General features: G+C 51.0%; 1 pseudogene; it reads right to left on the bottom strand.

The window, feature by feature from the left end:
• Positions 1-13,694: 13,694 nt before the first annotated feature.
• On the bottom strand, positions 13,695-16,458 carry LOC147964602 (uncharacterized; annotated as a pseudogene).
• Between the last annotated feature and the right edge of the window lie 3,617 nt (positions 16,459-20,075).

The following is a 20,075-nucleotide window of genomic DNA, read 5'->3' as shown; positions in this document are numbered from 1 at the left end:
CGACTCCAGCGATGAAGGGGAAGACGGGGAGGAGGAAGAGGAGGAGGAGGAGGATGAGGAGAGCGACGTCGACCTGCCGGAGGTCCGGGCGGACGGTCAGCCCCAACCTGACCGGGCCTCAAGCAACGAGCCGTGCACCAAGGTGTCGGCTGCTACTGGAGACGGCCAGGAGGGGACCGACCAGCCACCCTTTTCCTCCGACGGACGCCACCGACTCCGTCCTCTAGCCCTCCGCCACCCCGACTGCTGCTGGCGATTCTTCTGCCCAGACGGAGCCACCTGCCGCGTCAGGCAGGGCAGCCGACTCCAGCATCCAGCTGGAGCCTTTTGCTATGCCAACCGGCACCGCCCAGCCGGAGCCTTCTGCTGCGCCAACCGACACCGCCTAGCCAGAGCCTTCTGCTGCTCCTTAGGATTTTATCTGCTTTCTGCTTGCGACTCTGAACACTTTTGTTAAATTCACACAATTCCACCCGCGGGGTGTATATCAAAACTTTGTTTGAATGCCGGCCAGAAGGCTTTTATCCATGTAAATATTCTATCACAGCTTTATGCTTTGCTTTGCCGACTTCTCTCTTTCCTTGCCCTTTTATGTCACGACCCTAGATCTGCTTGTAACTAGTTGCATCAAGGCATTCATGTCATCATGTTTAAATTCAACAAATTTGAAATGTGGATTGGTAAACCCTAGCACCAAAATAAATTTAACTAGGTTCAATAAAAATATTTTCAATAACCCAGAATGCCCTTTGGAAATGTTCATGATTTCTGTTAAAGGTGAAAACCTCTTCCAAAAATGATGAACATATTTATAGGCTATTCCTGGATTTTTGAATTAAATCTGAAGCTATTTGGATTTGGGCATTTAAACACTATAAATAATTTAAATGCTCAAATAATGTTGGAACTATTTTTGGGCCACTAAAATAATTCAGCAAGTGTCCATGAATATTTTCAGGATTTTAGGAAATGCCTTGGTATTTTTCCTAAGCTCAAAATAGAGGCAAATAAATAGAAAACAGAAACAAATGAATAAAAGACAGAGGGAGAAGTTACCTAGCGCAACCCACCTGGCAGCCCGTCTGGCCGGCCCAGCCCACCAGGGGCAGGGAGGTCTTCTTCCACCCGCCAGTCGGATGCACAGTCCGTGCCCGACGCGCGCGCAGCCACCGCACGCCACCTCCTGCTTGCCGCCGAGTCCCTGGATGCGTGGATGAACGCCCGATGCCGTCCCGATCCGCTCGACCTCTCTCACTCTCCCCTGCTCTCTTCCTCATCATTCCCCACCTCACCGAACGCGCCCGCCGCCGCCGGCGAGCACCACCGCGCCCCGAGCCACTGCCTCGCCTCGCCGATGCGATCAGAAGCTTCGCCTCGACCCCCTTTTCCTCCCCACCGAGCCATGCCCCGCCGGAAGCCCTGCAGCGTCGCCCTCGAGCTCGTCTTCAACCTCGGTCCGCCGAGATCGCCATCACCGCCCCGCTTGCTCCGGCCCCTCCCCAAGCTCGCTGACCTTCCCTACGTGATTGCCGTGAGCTTCTGCTCCCAACCCCTCTCTCCTCCCACTCGATTTCTTCCTCTAACACCGCTGGCCACCGCGGCCGAAGCTCGCTGCCGCCTGCCTTGCCATGCGCCGCCATCGCAGCCTGCGCCCATCGATGCAGGGCATGGCAATGAGCTACTGGTGCTTCCAGGAGGCCGCCTATTCCTTTTGCTAGCTCGCCCGTGCCCCGTAGCACCGCTGCCCGCGTGTACCCAAGCGCCACCGCCGCCCACCTCGACGCCGGCGACGCTACGCCCTCCCCTGTAGCTGCCACTTGCACCACCCGATGCGCCTAGACGTGCTGCTTCCGTAGAGCCCAGCCGCGTGAGCACCCGTCGCCGGAGTTGGCCGGACGGGCAGCCCTGCCGTGTCCTGATTAGCGCCGGCGGCTAACCGCTGTTTTGGATGACGTGGCACGTCATTAGCCGCTAATGACCCCGACTAATTAACCCCCTCCCTCACTGACACAAGACCCCCACGACTAATTAACACCGGGTTTATTTTCTGTTTTGTTTAGTTTATAACCTAGCGGGAGCCATGCGTCGGAGTTGACTATGCTGACATGTGTGTTGACTGGACCCACCTGTCATTGACCAAGAATGCACTGGGTCACTGACCAGTGGACCCCACTTGTCAGGTTTGACCGGACCAGCCCCGTTGGCCTGCTGACATCACCCTGACGTCAGGCTGACACAGTAATTTATTTCTGGAATTTAAATAAATCTTAAATGATTTATTTATTTCAGAAAATAACCAAAACTTCTAAAAATCATAGAAATTAATCTATAGCTCAGAATGAAATAAATTATATATGAAAACTGATCAGAAAAATCCAAGGAATCTGAATATGGAATTTTCATGCATGTTGGAACAACTTAAACTTTCTGTTTAGGACAATTCAATTGAATGACATTTGAATATTAACATATGGAGTTTGAATTTGAACCTAGGGTTCAAACCAACTCCATTTAACATGTTGTTAGTTGCATTAACTCAAATCAGAACATATTGCCATGTCATGATAATGCATCATATTTTTGCATTGCATTGATTGTGTTCTTCCCTGTTTGTCGGTATTTCTCCCCTCTCGATAGACGTGGTTCCCACGATTATTCGATGACACCGATGAAGAACTATATTATCTTCAGAAGTGCAAGGCAAGCAAAACCCCCTTGTTCATTCCAATACAATCCCACTCTCTCGCTCTTGCTCTCTTTTACTGCATTAGGACAACATGGATTCATCTGTTACATGCTGCGGTAGTTGAACCCCTTTCCTCTGCATGACCTATCATTGCCACAGTAAATAGATGAAACCCACTAGCATGAGTAGGAGTTGTTTGAGCCCTGTTGTGCCTACTCATTCATGCTTGTTTGTCATGCCTGCTACTGCTTAGAGTTGAGTCAGGTCTGATTCATCGGGGATGAATTGGAGGTGTGTAAACATGTCCTAATGTGTGTGAGCTAAGTGTGTGAACACGATTTGGTAAAGGTAGCGGTCAGAGGACATGTAGGAGTACATGGTGGGTTGTCTGATTGAAGCCGCCCTTAGGAACCGAGTTCTGTGTTTGTGATCCATGAAACAGTTAGTACCACACATTGGGATCCTTAATTTACTCTCTCGGCTTCTTAATCACCTTGTCCTCTGTCCAGGAGTTGCAAGTAGTTTCTGGTGTTTGTAGTATGCTAGGGGCCGTGCGCAGCGCTGACCGAGGGGTGGGCTGTGTTGCGGTACGCACGTGGCCGGGCATGCCGGGCGCCCGTTTGGTGTCTCCGAACCCTGTACACATTGTTTGGGGCCGTATGTGGAAACCTCGGCCGGACTCCCTGCGGATGGAACCTGAATAGGCGATAAACCTGGACTACAGACTTGAGTGTTTAGGTAGGCCGTGGCCGACACCCTCGTTTTGCTTCCGCTTGAAGGTTGCCGAGTACATGTCGTGTAAACGGCGGTAAGTGGTGAGAGCGTGTGTGAAGAAGTACACCCCTGCAGGGTTAACATCATCTATTCGAATAGCCGTGTCCGCGGTAATGGACTTCTGGGTTGCCTATAACAGTTCATAGACAAGTGAAAGTGGATACTCTAAAACTCGCAAGATAAGCGTGAGTGCTATGGATGGCCTTCTCATGGGGAGACGGGAGCGGATCCACAGTGGTGTATTGATATGGTGAATATGTGGACTCGTGTGCGCCACCTCAAAGAGTTACTTGCAGTCGTAGTCCAGGATAGCCACCGAGTCAAAGCTGGCTTGCTGCAGTTAAACTCCACCACCCCTTTATTGATACCGATGCATATGTAGATAGTTCTGATGTAAGTCTTGCTGGGTACATTTGTACTCACGTTTGCCTATTTTATGTTTTTACAGAGAGACGTCAGTCTCGCTAGTAGTTCCGTATGGACTTCGACATTTGGCTTGATACCTCATCTACGATCTTGTGCCCTCGGCAGGATCTGGTAGATAGTCAGGCTTCCCAGCCTTTTTTTATTTGTAGATGTCTGTACTCAGACATGTTAAGCTTCCGCATGTGTTTTGACTTGTATGCTCTGATTGTTGGGTCATGAGACCCATGTTTGTAATATCTCGCTCCGTGGAGCCTAATGAATAAATACTTTGAGTCATAGAGTTATGTGTGGTGCCATGTTGTATTTACACATATTGAGCATATTGTGTGTATGATTGAAATGCTTGGTATGTGTGGGCTCCGACAATCTAGTTGTTTATCCTTGGCAGCCTCTCTTATGGGGAAATGTAGTCTAGTGCTTCCATGAGCCATAGTAGTCCGCTACAGCCCGGTTCACCGGAGTCCTGCTAGCCCAGCACTACTGCAAAGGACACTTGACTGGCCGGCATGTGTTTCACTTCGTTCCTGTGTCTGTCCCTTCGGGGAAATGTCACGCGGTAACATCTGAAGTCCTGCCTAGCCTGCTACAGCCCGGGTTACCGGAGTCCTGTTAGCCCAGTGCTACAGACCGGATTCGCACGCTGCTGACCGACATGCTCGAAGTTTATTCATCTATGCCTGTCCCCATGGGTTAGTGCCGCTTTGGGTTCACGACTAGCCATGTCGGCCCGGGTTCTCTATCATATTGATGCTAGCGACACTATCATATATGTGAGCCAAAAGGCGCAAATGGTCCCGGGCCATGGTAAGGCGACACCCATGGGAATACCGTGCGTGAGGCCGCAAAGTGATATGAGGTGTTACGGCTAGATCGATGTGACTTGGAATCGGGGTCCTAAGAGCGTTGGTATTAGAGCCTGACTGCCTGTAGGATTACCAAGCCAAACTGGTCGAAGTTGAGTCTAGAAATGCTTTAGTTACATAAGGGAATTGATTGTGGAAGGGAACGTAAAGCTCTTTTTACTCCTTTACCTTATGCCTTCTGATCCGAGTCAACCTCTTCTATTCTACGGGGATTAAGAACTAGGCCTTCTCATCTATCTATCAGGATGACAAGTTACTATGATAGAGACTTATAGGATTGATGTATTCAAGCCTCTGTTCAGTTTCTACTACTTCCATGTGTTCTTATTTGATCACAGAACATTGATATTGTGATGTTGAGTGGTTATGCCACCATTTTGCAGGATGTCTGAAATCATTCTGAGCATTACAGCCGTTATGCTGTCCGAGTCATCCCAGGTTTCTAAACAGTCTGAAGCATTTGCATATTCTCTCCTCTCGTTAACGATGCCCATTTGGGCCAGATTAATCACACTAATCGGTAAGTTGAGGTACTCTGTTGCCTCGACATATATGTTGGAGCTTTTATTATGACCCTAGGTGTTTTAGGGAGTCACCTAGTAATCTAGCCATATTTTGTGTTCCTAGTGTGATGATTCTGGCCATCATTCTCAAAAGCATCCCGTGATGTTATTAGTTAGTAGGTATTCTATTCCTGGGTTCTTGAACCCGAGATTCACTCTACTTACCTCGTGTTGATAGTGTTTGCTAGTTCCTTTAGGTTATTAGTAACCTTTGCATTAGCCCTCGAGGTCCGTGGTATTTCCTTCTTCCAAATACCATGAACCATTAAGGCAGATGTTCTTTGAACCAAAGGCTCACAATCAGAGTACTCTTGAGGAGTTCTCCATCCATAATTGTTAATCTGCCAGTCCTTCTTCTTCTGCATGGGTTATCCGGAAGAAATATGTTGAACTTGTTCGACATACTAATCCATGTGTCCACAACTCAAAAATTATATGTTCCTTGAGTTTTCCCCCTTTAGTTGTATTCCGACCTTAGCCTATCAGTTGATAGTCAAGAGTATGTGTGCATTCGTGTTTATCGGTGCCTTTTATTCTTGTGGTCTGTCAAGCCATTCTATGCCAGAATGACTAGGAGAAACAAACTCCAGTACCTCATCCATATCTAGGATTGGGTCAAAGCAGTTGTATTCCGCAGATCAAAATGCCAATCCAACTTTTGTTCTGTTCTACCTTGGAGTGTTGCCTCCTTATGTCAGGATTGTCATGAGAATTGCATCTTCTCTTATGAATTCTTGATGCAGTGATACTCGCGCCATCATCGTTCATTCCTGGGTCCCGTGTTGTTGCAACTGGAATGCCGACAAGTTAACCATGATGTGTGAAATCAATAGTCCTAGCAACTAGTTGCTTGGTAGTAAATGGACAATATTCTCATTCTTAGCGTGTTGGTTATTGAATCATCATTCTAAGATAGATTGTGCTACCTAGTCCTTATTTCCAGTGCACTCTTCGATCAATGAGTTAGGATTATTCAATCCCTTGCTTATTTGATCTTATCGTCTTGCTCTGAAAAGAAAGATTGTTCTCGAGCTTAGTAACATATCGGCGGTTCGTGATGTTCTGAATATCTTCTCAGAAGTGTTACCAGGTTGTCAGCTGACCGCTATGTTGAGTTCGTGATCATGTTGGTTTTCCTCCAAACCACCCATTCCCCAAGAATCTGTGTTGGGTATCCCTGAGCTAGTTGGTTGAGCTAGACAACAACTTGGAGAGTTGGGAGATAAAAGCTTAATCCACTTAGTTCATCACTAAGGGATATCCTTGTGTGTGTGTGTTGAAGAAAGATGATATCTCCATCGATTGGTCCTCGTGATCAGTTGTTGGATCTATTGCCTTGTCAAAACTTTGACTTGAGTATGGGCTATCGTCAAGTCAAATCAGAACCAACGATATTCATAATGTTGTCTTACTTGTGGTTGATCCCTCGAGCATACACCATTACATCCCTTGGTCTGACCAATGCTATCACCATGTTCACATGATGGTGGAAGTCCAGTGATATGGAAATTCCAATGAGTTGTTGTTGAGCCCATCAACGGCATTTTGTCTTCCCCATGATTCATGTTGAACATTACACTAGTATTGGAAATTTTGTAAGCATTGCCTTCATATTCCGTTCATGAGGTATATGTTTGGATGAAAGGAGTGACTTCCTCTAATTCACGTGCATTTGATGTAAGCTGCCGCCGTGAATTCAAGAAAGCTTGTTTTTGCTTCCTTTGGAATCATCCCAAGTTAGTCATGCATGTGCGAAGTATTCTATGGTTTGATAGGCTCGCTACCTCCAGTCCATATGTGTCCCTAGCACACCAAGCCACTGATTGATTTGTTCAAGGAGAAGAAGTTCCTTCCTAAGAGCAAGACTTATGTTAGGATCTTGATATCCTCGATGATGGTTCCTTACCAGAACTCGGTAGTGTTTTGTTGTAAGACTACCATGTGGTCATGTTTGTCTCGGACAGCGTGTTCACAGGTTTCTAGCAGACCCAGCTCATGTTTTGGAGCTTGCTATCATAGTTCATTCCCCGAGAATCTTGCAACGTCATCTCGTCGAATTGTATTGCAAACTTTCATTTTTTTCTAGACTTGATGAGTCTGGAATATCCTGACACCAACCATATCTGAATCTCAGGCAGGTATGATGGTTGGAACGTACTCCAAGAACTATAATATTGGCCTCTCTGTAACCGGTAAAGTGGATGTCGTGGCCAACACACCCAGCCGGAAGACCTATTATTGTAGTATCTTGATTGAGGAAGTCGGCCACCTCCCCATAAGTATTTCATAGGATTTACTCCAGAAGTTGTTCCTTATGGATCCTTTGTATTCCGAAGTCCGACCACTACTTGATGGCTATGTTGATGCTTTAAAGCATGGCCATGGTAACCAGTACATCAAGGAGAACATTAGAAGCGGAGTGCTAAATGTCTCTCGGTCGATCATCCAGATTTCGTTCCCTTGGCCTTGCTAAGGTGAAATCTGAGAAAGGGTTGTCTTTCTATGCATCTGCATTGTCCATCACTATTCGTCAAAGTAGTAAGATGTGTTGCCAGGATCCTTGGCACGGATGTTGGTAAGACATTGATGAGTATGGAAATGCTCAAGTTCTTGAGAGCACACTCAGTCACTAGGTTATATCCTCGATATCAATTGGGATGTGCCTTCCGTGTGCCGAGTTGTTCTATAAGCATAGTTTCCTTTACGAACTGAGTATGCCATTTCCTCGAATCCCTTCAAACAATCAATTGTGATTTGCCTCAGGCTGGTATAAAGGGTTTCAATGATCTTTATATCAAAAGTAACTCTTTTTGCCACTTAAGGGAATAATTCTACGAGTCACCTTCCCTAAGGTGTCCCGTTATGGAATCATGGTAATTATCTCCTCTCTACTTTGAACCCTTGCACCATCTTACTCAAGAATGGAATTGTTGCCTAACAAATTGAACCTTCTTCATCAGCTCCTTACAATCCCCCCGAGGTGTGTTTTGCCTCTCAGCTCCAGAGATGTTCCACGTCTCATTCCGTGAGTTGATCTTATGATCCTTGAGATGATCCTAAGTTGCTCGAACCTCAAGAAGATCGATTCTTCTAAAATTCTCCTTTTCTTCTCGTTGTCATGTTGGGTGAAGATCTCAAAAGCAAAGATGTCAAGATCAGTATGATGCAATGAATCAACATCTTCGAGAAGAGCAATTGGATCGAGAAGATGGTGTTAGCTTTGTGACCCCCTGTCTTCTTACCTCATGCCTTGAATCTCGGGACAAGATTCTTGTTTAGTGGGGGTGAGTTGTCACGACCCTAGATCTGCTTGTAACTAGTTGCATGAAGGCATTCATGTCATCATGTTTAAATTCAAGAAATTTGAAATGGGGATTGGTAAACCCTAGCACCAAAAGAAATTTAACTAGGTTCAATAAAAATATTTTCAATAACCCAGAATGCCCTTTGGAAATGTTCATGATTTCTGTTAAAGGTGAAAACCTCTTCCAAAAATGATGAACATATTTATAGGCTATTCCTGGATTTTTGAATTAAATCTTAAGCTATTTGGCTTTGGGCATTTAAACACTATAAATAATTTAAATGCTCAAATAATGTTGGAACTATTTTTGGGCCACTGAAATAATTCAGCAAGTGTCCATGAATATTTTCAGGATTTTAGGAAATGCCTTGGTATTTTTCCTAAGCTCAAAATAGAGGAAAATAAATAGAAAACAGAAACAAATGAATAAAAGACAGAGGGAGAAGTTACCTAGCGCAACCCACCTGGCAACCCATCTGGCCGGCCCAGCCGACTAGGGGCAGGGAGGTCTTCTTCCTCCCGCCAGTCGGATGCATAGCGCGTGCCCGACGTGCGCGCAGCCACCGCACACCACCTCCTGCTTGCCGCCGAGTCGCTGGACGCGTGGATGAACGCCCGATGCCATCCCGATCCACCCGACCTCTCTCACTCTCCCCTGCTCTCTTCCTCGTCGTTCCCCACCTCACCGAACGCGCCCGCCGCCACCGACGAGCACCACCGCGCCCAGAGCCACTGCCTCGCCTCGCCGACGTGATCAGAAGCTTCACCTCGACCCCCTCTTCCTCCCCACTGAGCCATGCCCTGCCGGAAGCCCTGCAGCGTCGCCCTTGAGCTCGTCTTCAATCTCGGTCCGCCGAAATTGCCATCGCTGCCCCGCTTGCTCCGGCCCCTCCCCGAGCTCGCTGACCTTCCCTACGTGATCGCCATGAGCTTCTGCTCCCAACCCCTCTCTCCTCCCACTCGATTTCTTCCTCTAACCCCGCTGGCCACCGCGGCCGAAGCTCGCCGCCGCCTTCCTTGTCGTGCGCCGCCACCGCAGCCTACGCCCATCGATGCTGGGCATGGCAATGAGCTCCTGGTGCTTCCAGGAGGCCGCCTATTCCTTTTGCTAGATCGCCCGTGCCCCGTAGCACCGGTGCCCGCGTGTACCCGAGCGCCGCCGCCGCCCACCTCGACGCCGGCGATGCTACAGCCCTCCCCTGCAGCTGCCACTTGCATCACCCGACGCACCTCGACGCGCTGCTTCCGTAGAGCCCAGCCATGCGAACACCCGTCGCCGGAGTTAGCCGGACGGGCAGTCCCGCCGTGTCCTGATTAGCGTCGGCGGCTAACCGCCGTTTTGGATGACGTGGCACGTCATTAGCCGCTAATGACCCCGAGTAATTAACCCCCTCTCTCACTGACACAAGGGCCCCACGACTAATTAACACCAGGTTTATTTTCTGTTTTGTTTAGTTTATAACCCAGCGGGACCCACACGTCGGAGTTGACTATGCTGACGTGTGTGTTGACCGGACCCACCTGTCATTGACCTAGGATGCACTGGGTCACTAACCAGTGGACCCCACTGGTCAGGTTTGACCGGACCAGCCCCGTTGGCCTGCTGACATCACCCTGACATCAGGCTGATGCAGTAATTTCTTTCTGGAATTTAAATAAATCTTAAATGATTTATTTATTTCAGAAAATAACCAAAACTTCTAAAAATCATAGAAATTAATCTGTAGCTCAGAATGAAATAAATTATATATGAAAAATGATCAGAAAAATCCAAGGAATCTGAATATGGCATTTTCATGCATGTTGGAACAACTTAAAGTTTCTGTTTAGGACAATTCAATTGAATGGCATTTGAATATTAACATATGGAGTTTGAATTTGAACCTAGGGTTCAAACCAACTCCATTTAACATGTTGTTAGTTGCATTAACTCAAACCAGAACATATTGCCATGTCATGATCATGCATCATATTGTTGCATTGCATTGATTGTGTTCTTCCCTGTTTGCCGGTATTTCTCTCCTCTCGATAGACGTGGTTCCGATGATTATTCGATGACACCGATGATGAACTATATTATCTTCAGAAGTGCCAGGCAAGCAAAACCCCCTTGTTCATCCAATACAATCCCACTCTCTCGCTCCTGCTCTCTTTTACTGCATTAGGACAACAACGATTCATCTGTTACATGCTGCGGTAGTTGAACCCCTTTCCTCTGCATGACCTGTCATTGCCACAGTAAATAGATGAAACCCACTAGCATGAGTAGGAGTTGTTTGAGCCCTGTTGTGGCTACTCATTCATGCTTGTTTTTCATGTCTGCTACTGCTTAGAGTTGAGTCAGGTCTGATTCATCGGGGATGAATTGGAGGTGTGTAAACATGTCCTACTGTGTGTGAGCTAAGTGTGTGAACACGATTTGGTAAAGGTAGCGGTGAGAGGCCATGTAGGAGTACATGGTGGGTTGTCTCATTGAAGCAGTTCTTAGGAACTGAGTTCTGTGTTTGTGATCCATGAAACAGTTACTACCACACATTGGGATCCTTAATTGACTCTCTCGGCTTCTTAATCACCTTGTCCTCTGTCCAGGAGTTGCAAGTAGTTTCTGGTGTTTGTAGTATGCTGGGGGCCGTGCGCAGCGCTGACCGAGGGGTGGGCTGTGTTGCGGTAGGCACGTGGCCGGGCATGACGGGAGCCCGTTTGGTGTCTCGGAACCCTATACACATCGTTTGGGGCCGTATGTGGAAACCTCGGCCGGACTCCTGCGGATGGAACTTGAATAGGCGATAAACCTGGACTAGAGACTTGAGTGTTTAGGTAGGCCATGGCCGACACCCTCTTTGGGCTTCCGCTTGAAGGTTGCCGAGTACATGTCGTGTAAATGGCGGTAAGTGGTGAGAGCGTGTGTGAAGAAGTACACCCTTGCAGGGTTAACATAATCTATTCGAATAGTCGTGTCCGCGGTAATGGACTTCTGGGTTGCCTACAACAGTTCATAGACAAGTGAAAGTGGATACTCTAAAACTCGCAAGATAAGCATGAGTGCTATGGATGGCCTTCTCGTGGGGAGACGGGAGCGGATACACAGTGGTGTATTGATATGGTGAATATGTGGACTCGTGTGCACCACCTGAAAGAGTTACTTGCAGTCGTAGTTCAGGATAGCCACCGAGTCAAAGCTGGCTTGCTGCAATTAAAATCCACCACCCCTTTATTGATACCGATGCATATGTAGATAGTTCTGATGTAAGTCTTGCTGGGTACATTTGTACTCATGTTTGCCTATTTTATGTTTTTGCAGAGAGACGTCAGTCTCGCTAGTAGTTCCGTGTGGACTTCAACATTTAGCTTGATACCTCAGCTACGATCTTGTGCCCTCGGCAAGATCTGGTAGATAGTTAGGCTTCCCAGCCTTTTTCATTTGTAGATGTCTGTACTTAGACATGTTAAGCTTCAGCATGTGTTTTGACTTGTATGCTCTGAATGTTGGGTCATGAGACCCATGTTTGTAATATCTCGCTCCGCGGAGCCTAATGAATAAATACTTTGAGTCGTAGAGTTATGTTGTGTTGTATTTACACATATCGAGCATATTGTGTGTATGATCGAAATGCTTGGTATGTGTGGGATCCGACAATCTAGTTGTTTATCCTTGGCAGCCTCTCTTATGGGGAAATGTAGTCTAGTGCTTCCATGAGCCATAGTAGTCCGCTAAAGCCCGGTTCACCGGAATCCTGCTAGCCCAGCACTACTGCTCAGGACACTTGACTGGCCGGCATGTGTTTCACTTCGTTCCTGTGTCTGTCCCTTCGGGGAAATGTCACTCGGTGACATCCGGAGTCCTGCCTAGCCTGCTACAACCCGGGTTACCGGAGTCCTGTTAGCCCAGTGCTACAGCCCGGATTCGCACGCTGCTGACCGACATGCTCGAAGTTGATTCATGTATGCCTGTCCCCATGGGTTAGTGCTGCTTTGGGTTCACGACTAGCCATGTCGGCCCGGGTTATCTGTCATATGGATGCTAGCGACACTATCATATACGTGAGCCAAAAGGCGCAAACGGTCCCGGGCCATGGTAAGGCGACACCCGTGGGAATACCGTGCGTGAGGCCGCAAAGTGATATGAGGTGTTACCGGCTAGATCGATGTGACAAGGAATCGGGTTCCTGACATTTTACTCCTTGGTTTTTTCCTTTGCCGCCCTCCCTTGCCTATCCTCTTGCCAGCCAAACAGCCGCTCTGCGGACTGTGGCTAGGTTGAGTACTTAGTCATTTGGAGGAGGGCTAGTACTTAGCCGTTCGGGGTGTTGGCAATGAAAAGTAGGAGCCGGCCGGCTGCTCGGCAGCCGGACGAAAAAAGGTGAAATGCCGGCCTTCGCTATATGCGTTTTTTCCTTAGTCGTTTTTCGTGTGGGCACCGGTTTGGGACCCCTGCCCGCCGTATAGTCGCTCTGCAAGCTGCGGCTTCTGGCAAAGGAAGTGTCCGGCGCCAACACACTACTTGTCCGGCTGCAGGAGGCCGCATATAGCAGAAAGCGGCGAGCCTCCGGGCCAACTGGTCGAACCCGGTGCCAGGCGGAAAAAACTATACTTACTCATGGCATGATTCTTATCACATAGATAAAGGAGGGTAGTCCCCGAGTTCGTCTCGGGGGACCCGGAGTCTTTGTACATGATACAAAAGGTAGCGTGATACATACTGCTTTTCAACTATAAAATCTTCGGAGGAGGTTTGCATTCCACGGCCTCTCCGTCTCCTTGCCTGAATCATCTCTCTTGCGCGCTCTGGGCTTCTGAGCGTCGATCAGATAGTAGGAGTCGTTGCCCAGCACCTTGCTGATGATGAAGGGGCCTTCCCAAGGCGCCGAGAGCTTGTGTTGGCCGGCTGTTCGCTGGATCAGCCGAAGCACAAGGTCTCCCTCTTGGAAGGATCTTGGCTTCACCTTGCGATTGTAGTATCGGCGCAGACTCTGCTAGTAGATGGCGGACCGGCTGAGTGCCAACAGCCGTCCCTCTTCCAACAGGTTGACGCCGTCTTCTCGTGCCTCCTTGGCATCCGCCTCAGTGTACATGGTGACTCATAGGGAGTCGAACTCTATGTCCGTTGGGATGACGACTTCAGCACCGTAGACAAGGAAGAACAGCGTGAAGCCGGTCGACTTGTTCGGAGTTGTGCGCAGGCTCCAGAGGACCGACGGCAGCTCGTCGAGCCAGCAGCCGGCCAAACACTCAAGAGGCTCGACCAGTCGGGGATTGATGCCAAACAAGATGAGGCCGTTTGCTCGCTCAACCTGGCCGTTTAACTGCGGGTGGGCAACGGACGCTATGTCTAGTCGGATGCCCTGTCTCACGCAGAAACGAGCCAAGGCTCCTTTGGCAAAGTTTGTGCCATTGTCGGTGATGATGCTATCTGGTATGCCGTACGGAGTGGTGATGTCAGCGATGTAGGTCACGGCAGTCGGCCCTTCAGTTTCTTGATTGGCCTGGCCTCTATCCACTTGGTGAACTTGTCCATAGCGACAAGCAAATGAGTCATGCCGCCACGGGCTGTCTTGAATGGCCCCACCATATCCAAACCCCAAACAGCAAATGGCCAAGCAATCGGAATAGTCTTGAGTGCAGAAGCTGGCAAATGCGGCTTGGAGCAGAATCTTTGGCACCCTTGGCATTTCTGGACCAACTCTTTGGCCTCCTCAAGAGCAGTCGGCCAGAAAAAACCATGGCAAAAGGCTTTGGCGACAAGGGCTCTTGAGGCCGCGTGGTGGCCACATTCACCCTGGTGAATGTCTCTGAGGATTGCTTGGCCCTGGTCCAGCTCCACACAGTGCTGGTACACACCAGTGACACTGCGCTGAACCAGCTCTCTGTTGACTATGGTGTATGCTGCTGCTCGCCGTTGCACCTGCCTGGCTGAGATCTCGTCAGCTGGCAGTTCTTTGCTCACCAGAAATTTGAGGATTGGCTGAGCCCAGGAGGATGCTGCTATTTCTTCTACTGCCACAACTGCAACTTGTATGAGGGTGGTTGGGCCGGGAGGTGGCGGGTTGGCAATTGCTTCTGCCTGCTGAGTTGACGGAGTCCCAGGGTCAACTGCTGAAGTCCCCGGGCCGGGCTCTGGAATCCTCAAGCCGGGTGCTACTGCAGCAGTCCCCGGGCCGACTGCCGAAGTCCCTGTTCCGGCTTCTGGGACCCTCAAGTCGGATCCGACTGCTTCGGGAGGGGCCGGCACAAATATGGAATCTGATTCTGGGGACGGCTTCGTGGACGGCTTGAGAAGGCGTCGTAGGGCGACGCCGGCTGGTATTGCTTGTCGGGTGGAGCCAATCTGTGCCAAGGCATCTACTTGTTCGTTGTCATTTCTTGGCACGTGGAGAAACTCGCACCCGTTAAAGTATCCACTGAGTTGCTGCATGAGGAAATGGTAGCTTGCCATATTTGCATCCTTGGTGTCCCAGTCGCCTGACGACTGCTGGACCACCAAGTCGGAGTCACCATAGCACAAGATCCGGCGAATGCCGAGTTCCTTGGCAAGCCGGAGTCCGTGTATGAGTGCCTCATATTCTGCTACGTTGTTGGAGGCGGCAAAATGGACTTGCAACACATATTTGAGCTTGTCTGCTTTGGGAGAAGTGAGGACGATGCCGGCTCCCAGACTAGTGCGCATCTTTGATCCATCGAAATGCATCCGCCAATGGGTAGAGTCTGGTGTTGGCGGTAAGTACTGGGTCTCGGCCCAGTCGACGAGGAACTCGGCCAACACTTGCGACTTGATGGCGGTGCGAGACTGGTAGTGGATGGTGTAAGGTGCCAGATCGATGGCCCACTTGGCCATTCGGCCAGAAGCATCCCGGCTTCCCATGATCTCAGCAAGCGGGGCCGTGCAGACGACGGTTATTGAGTGCTCTTGAAAGTAGGGCTTCAGCTTCTTGGCGGCAAAGTGCAGACCATAGAACATCTTATGATAATGCGGGTAGTTTTGCTTGGAGGCGGACAGTACTTCACTTAAGTAATATACCGGTCTCTGGACCGGCAATGCTCTGCCTTCCTCCTTGCGCTCTACCACAATGACTGTGCTGAGGACCCGACTGGTGGCAGTAATGTAAAGGAGCATGGGCTCCATCTCAGTCGGAGCTGCCAGGACAGGCGGGGTTGCCAACATCTTCTTGAGCTGGGAGAAGGCTTTGTCCGCCTTGTCGTTCCACTCGAAGAAAGTGGTCTTCTTCATAAGTTGGTACAGAGGGAGAGCCTTCTCGCCCAGCCGACTAATGAAACGACTAATTTATGCCAGGCAGCCGGTGAACTTCTGCACATCCAGTAGTCGGGTGGGCACCTCCATCTTCTCAATGGCCTTGATCTTCACCGGGTTGCACTCTATGCCGCGCTCTGATACCAAAAAGCCAAGGAGCTGGCCGGCTGGTACTCCAAAGACACATTTCTCCCGGTTGAGCTTGATCTGGAATCGGCGCAAATCTCAAAAGTCTCCTTGAGGTCTTCTAGCAGCGTGCCACGCTTCTCCGTCTTCACCACCACATCATCCACATATACATGGGCATTTCTGCCGAGTTGCTTGAGGAGACACTTCTGCATGCAACGCTGAAACGTGGCGCTAGTGTTTCTCAAGCCAAACGTCATGGTCAGGTAGCAGAAGGCTTCGAATGGCGCGATGAAGGCGGTCTTTAGCCTGTCGGCCGAGTTTAGCTTTATCTGGTGATACCCCGAGTATGCATCCAAAAAACTCAACAGCTCGCATCCGGCTGTGGAGTCTATCACTTGATCAATCCTTGGCAGAGCAAAGGGGTCTTTGGGGCAGGCTTTGTTGAGGCTGGTGTAGTCAATGCACATGCGCCACTGCTTGTTTTTCTTCAACACTAGGACTGGGTTGGCCAGCCACTCTGGAAAGAACATTTCCATGATGAATCCGGGTGCTAGGAGCCAGGCTATTTCTTCTCCGACAACTCTTCTCTTCTCTTCCGACAGGCGGCACAAGGGCTGCCTGACCGGCTTGGTGTCAGGTCGGACATGTAGCTTGTGCTCGGCGAAATCCGTCTGAACACCCGAATTTCTTTGGGAGACCATGAGAAGATGTCCCTATTCTCACGGAGGAAATCGATGAGCTCGCTTTCCTATTTACTGTCAAGTGCCTACAACAGCATGCCTCTCCGGATGCTCCGGGTCCAGGGGTATCTTCTTTGTTTCTTTGCCCGGCTTGAACGAACCCTCAACCTCCGACCCCTGGGGGATGGGTGACATTTCTGGCTTCTTGCCTGCCAACGCCACCACTCGGTCAAGGAGCCGCTTCTCAGCTGCAATCACGAGGGACGCGACCAGCCACCTGCTATCTGCGGCGCATGCGACCGACTTCTTGTAGTCCCCAACTACTGTTAGGATCCCCTTGGTACTAGGCATCTTCATCTTGAGGTAGGCATAGTGGGGGACTGCCATGAACTTGGCCACAGCTGGCCAGCCAAGCAGTGCATGGTAGCGGCTTTCAAGGTCCACCACTTCAAACTAAAGTGGCTCATGGCAGAAATGATTCTTGTCTCCAAAGAGGACATCAATCTGGGTCTTGCCGATTGGTGAGCAGGAAAGGCCAGGGACTATGCCATGGAATACAGTCCGACTGGGGATGAGCTGCTTCTGCTTGATTCCAAACTTCTCCATTGTGTCATGGTACAGGATGTTGATGCTGCTGCCGCTATCTATCAAGACTCTGGAGAAACGTGCTGCCCACCTCTCCGTTGCAATGGTAGCTTCTAGGACCAGGGCGTATGAACCAGGGGAATTCATCACTTCCGGGTGGTCGGCCCTGCTCCAACTGACAGGCTTCTCGGACCAATGCATGAATTCTGGAGTGCTGGAGGCCACTGCTTGCATTTCTTGTTGTTGTTGCCGTCTACTGCGTCTATCATCGGCCACGCTGGTGAACACAACATAGGATTCGTGTTCCTCTGGGTACTCGTCTTGTATGGTACCGACTGGTCGGGCCGCCAGCTGTTGGGGCTGAGGAGGCCGCGGTCCGGCAGGTGGAGGGGGCAGGAGTCCATCTCCCTTGGCGATTCTGGTGAGCCAGTGACACTTCCAAGTGGTGTGGTTGGATGGCTTTGCACCGCTATGGAACTTGCAGGGTGCATCTATGGTTTGCTCATAGGAGAAGGCGGGCAACCAATTGGACTTGCGTCCCTTCTACCGCTTGGGTGCCGGCTGCCCTTCTGGCTGCTGATCCTCGACCGTTGCCACCTGCCGAATGGTGGAAGACAGCTGGGTGGCCTTCCGCTTGTTCTCACCTAGTTGCTGTCGCCGACTGGTGTCACCAGCCGAAGTCCGAGGGGCCTGAGGTGCCACCTTGCCGGATGCATCAACCAGAATTTCCGCCTTCATGGAGGAGTCGACCGTGGCGTGCTTGTCAACGATGACCAGCAGCTCGTCGAGCGTCTCGGGATCGTCGCAGAGGAGTCGATACTTGAGGAGGGTGCCCTCTCGGCACTCGGCGGTGAAGTAATCGATTGCTTGCAACTCGTGCACGCCTTCGCAGGAATTGCGCAGCTCGGTCTAGCACGTGAGGAAGTCGCGAGTCGACTCTGTGGGCCCTTGAACGCACAAGGAGAGCTGTCGGGGCTTGGGTGCCTGCTTGTAGGTGTTGGTGAAGTTGCGGATGAAGGCCTCGGTGAAATCAACCCAACTATTGATGCTGCGGAGCTTCAGGCTATTGAGCCATGTTCGGGCAGTGCCCTAAAGCATGAGCAGGACGTACTTCACGGCAACACGCTTGTTGCTGTTTGCTATGCTGACGGCTGTCGAGTAATCGACCAATCAATCCTCCAGCTTCACAAAGCCGGTGTACTTGGGCGTATCTCGAGGGAGGGTGAACCCTTCGGGAAAGGGCTCATCCCGAATTCATGGGCCGAAGCAAGGCAGACCCAGCGCATCTTCTTCTTCTAGCACCGGGTATCGGTTGAGGCGGTCGATCTGATGGCGGGCGTCGTTCTCTCCGACTCCTTCTCATGGCGGCCAAGGCAGTCGCCGAGTGTCGGGTGCGTGACAGGTGGCGGAGTGGGATATCTTGCTCCACGAGGTGGGGGAGGTGGAGGATCACCTTGGTGCTCCACCGCTTGAGGGCAGTCGTGTGCGTCACACTCGATGGAGAGGCGAGTCCGGCTCCGGCTGGCCGTCGGCTCGTTGCCTTGTTTTCCATGGGCACCGCCAGTCGACGTTCGGGAGGTCGCGCCGTGCTCTTGGCGATGGGGCGGCTCTTTTTTCCGCAGGGCGGGCTCTTCAGCATGGAAGCCGGCTTCGTGCAACGCAGAGGCCGCGTCTAGGAGCTGCTGGACTCGCTCCGTCATGTGGCGACGCTCGTCGCCCTCGTATTTATCCAGCTCGTCCGTTATCGCCTGGGCGTCCCGGACATTCTCTGCAGGCGTGGCGTAGACGGGGCGTTCTACCCCGAACATGCTGGCGATGGTCCCACCACGCTGCCGGACAAGGCCAATGTGGCTAGCCCCCCAGGAGCTGGCATGCCACCGATGGCCCGGTCCATCTCGCGCAGATAGGCGTCCGAGAGGCACCGCATGCTGGCTAGCCGGCCAGCGCTCTCAAGAAGCTGGACGCAGCATGCCTCCAGCATCTCGGCATCCACGTCTTCTAGGATGGGCGCCGTCAAGGCCCGCAGCGCCGCATCGAGTGGGTCTCGAGCTTCTCCGTTCGAGCGCTCGCCACTGTTAATGACGAGCACCTCCGTGACAGTGCTCCCGCCGCTGTGCTCGTGAGGAGGCGGCTCGTCGTAGATCACCACATTGGTGGGGAACGCGTCAAGCGACGCCATGTCGGAGTCGACGATCATCGGGTCGGTGGAGCCAACAGACTCCAGGTCCACAGCAGGCTCGCTGGTGACGTGAAGCTCGTCGAGGCGGCTCTCAGGGCAGCTGGTGCCTACGTCGGAGGCTGGCTCGTTGAAGAGGTGAATCTCGCCAACGTGGTCGGCGAGGCATCTTGCTACGCAGGCGATCTTCGCGCCATGCAGGGCGTCGAGGCTGACGCCGTCGGGCGTGCTGGGCTGGCTTTGCTCGCCAGGAAGGAACAAGGTTCCCGTCCAAAGTTGGTCTCCGGGAGACGGTGCACCTCGCCCCACGGTGGGCGCCAAATGTCGGGGGCTGGGTGCGACATATGCCAAAGGATGGCTTATCATGGTGGGAGCGAGTAGAACGTCGCCGGTGCCTGGAAGCGGGATAAGGCGTAGACACGTACGCCGACGAACTTTACACAGGTTGGGGGCTCTCCGTGGAGAAAATACCCCTACTCCTGCTCTGCGGGGTCTCCGCATGATCACTAAGGCACTAGTGATACAAGGTGCTCCTTGAGCTATGTCTATAGGTAGGAGAAGGCAAGGCTAGCTCTTCCCTGCCCTAGGTAACTGGCTAGTTCTATCAGAGTTGGAACCCTTTGCATGGGTGGCCTGGGGGGCT

The sequence above is a fragment of the Triticum urartu genome, chromosome 6A (genome assembly GCF_056163025.1).
Source record: "Triticum urartu cultivar PI428250 chromosome 6A, HENAU_Tu73, whole genome shotgun sequence".
In the NCBI taxonomy this organism is placed as follows: Eukaryota; Viridiplantae; Streptophyta; class Magnoliopsida; order Poales; family Poaceae; genus Triticum; species Triticum urartu.
The sequence above is the reverse complement of the archived record's forward strand: the minus strand, read 5'-3'. Positions and strand labels throughout refer to the sequence as shown.